Source organism: Suricata suricatta, chromosome 14, assembly GCF_006229205.1.
Source record: "Suricata suricatta isolate VVHF042 chromosome 14, meerkat_22Aug2017_6uvM2_HiC, whole genome shotgun sequence".
In the NCBI taxonomy this organism is placed as follows: Eukaryota; Metazoa; Chordata; class Mammalia; order Carnivora; family Herpestidae; genus Suricata; species Suricata suricatta.
In genome coordinates, this window is record NC_043713.1 from 86,345,874 (window position 1) to 86,347,824 (window position 1,951).

A 1,951-nucleotide genomic window follows, 5' to 3' on the forward strand; every position below is an offset into this window, starting at 1 on the left:
GTTCATGTGGTGCCCAGGGCCTCACTTCAGGGAGCGTGCCTGGTGTGTGCTACGTGCTCTCGGCTCTGGTGCTCCGGCCGCTCTGTCCTTCAGGCCCGTGGTCTGCAGAGGCCCTCCTTGCCTGCTGTGGGCACTGTTTGGTCCCTGGCCTGAATGGGGTGAGTTGTAGCTAGGTGTGCTCTGGGCGGCTTGTGACGTGAGTCCTGTCCACACCTCCATGGAAATGAGGCCCTGCACCTGTCTCTGTTCAGGAGATGGGGTGTGGGCAGGGGTCTGTGGTGGTCGTCTGGGGGGAGACGCCCAGTGCACTGGGACTGAGGCAAGCATGGCCAAGAAGGGCAGTTTTGCCAGGGGGCCATGAGGGAGGGGAGCAGTGAGCGCTGGGGGACATGGCCAGCCAAGGGACCATGGCAGAGAAAGAACCATCCGGACTCTCCTTTCCTCCTCTTCCAGCCAAGGTTTCTCATTGACAAAGCCCAATGGCCGTGGAGCCCATTTATGAAATCTGCCAGCCTGCTGGCACATGGCAGGTGGAGAACGGTTTTCTGGAGGGGTGGGCTTTTTTGGTAAATAGAAAAGACACACTTTTATAAAAATAAGGTCTCTGCAAACTTTTATACTTGTATCCTCTTTTCTTTCCTTCTACTTCTGCTATTCAGTCCATGTTAGGAAGCACCTAAAAGACTTTTAAGAGTTAATAATGATAGTAATGCACTGTACCCAAACCAATGATTTCTAAGAATAATAGAATAAAGTTACAAAGTTTAACATGTAGTCTTTTTTTCTTGACCTATTAAAATATTTCACTTAATCTTCATTTTAACTGTTACCTGATGCATCTTATAGGCCTAGAAAATAGCAACTCTATCAATGAACAGAACATGATAAATACCTTAAACTAAATTATACATTCTTTGTATCAAAGACCATGGATTTTTCAAAATAATTTACTAAGCCATCAAAAAGAATGAACTCTTGCCCATTGCAACAATGTGGATGGAGTGGGGATCTGTAATGTTAAGCAAAGTAAGTTAACCAAAGACACACCATATGATTTGACTCGAGAAATTTAAGAAACAAAACAGATGAACATATGGGAAGAGGGAGAAACAAACCACATGAGATTCTTCAACATGGATAACAAACTGAGGGTTGATGGAAGGAGATGGTGGGGATGAACTACATGGATCCTGGCGACAGGAAGGAGGTGCCTGTTGTGTTGAGCCCTGGGTATCGCATGTAAGTGATGAATCACTGAATTTTATTATACCAATATTTTACTGTTAAATAACTATAAGTAAAAACTTTTTTTTACGGAAGAAATAATGCATTAAGGAAAAAGTTTGAATTTTATTAAAGGCAATATTTTCCTAATTTGTCTTTGATCCTCAGATATCCCAGTGGAGTTTCCTACAGCCATGGTGGTCTGTGGGCAGTAGCATAAATCCCTGTGAGCTCAGGAATAGATGGAGCAGTAGCTGGGCAGCAGGGTCTTTCAAAAAGAATGAGAAGAACACAGGTCAGGACCGTAAAAGAGAGAACCTTCTGGGACCAAGGAACTGGTCTCTGTCCACACTTTCCAATATGGCAGCCACTTGCCACATGTGGCTGAGGAAATGAGCTGGGATTAAACGTATCTAACTTTAGAAGCCCCTGGTGGCTGCCCACATGACGTCCCCGGGAGGGAGCTCCCACGGCCTCCCCAGGATGGGGCCCATATGGGCTATCTCAGCATAGCCTTGTGGCCAGGCGACACCCACACAGCCAAGGTTCTACACCTACTTCCTGAAACTCCCGCAGGTCTGAGAGAGCAGGGCAGACCCCAAAATAGCAACGCCTGACCATAGACACCAGTATGCAATCTGGCAAATACTTGGCACAGACGGGTTTCTGGAATCCAGTTGACCACACGATGTGGGTGCTATTATCCCCGTTAACAGAGGTGGAGACC

The 1,951-nt window shown here is 46.6% G+C and overlaps 1 long non-coding RNA gene across 1 annotated transcript in view; it reads right to left on the minus strand.

Annotated features, from left to right (window-relative positions):
* Positions 1-1,330: 1,330 nt before the first annotated feature.
* The window catches only part of LOC115278170, a 2,551-nt gene continuing 1,930 nt past the window's right edge, over positions 1,331-1,951 (minus strand). The window contains exon 3 of the long non-coding RNA XR_003902735.1: positions 1,331-1,492. This is a non-coding gene — a long non-coding RNA (uncharacterized LOC115278170). The remainder of the gene's footprint in view (positions 1,493-1,951) is intronic.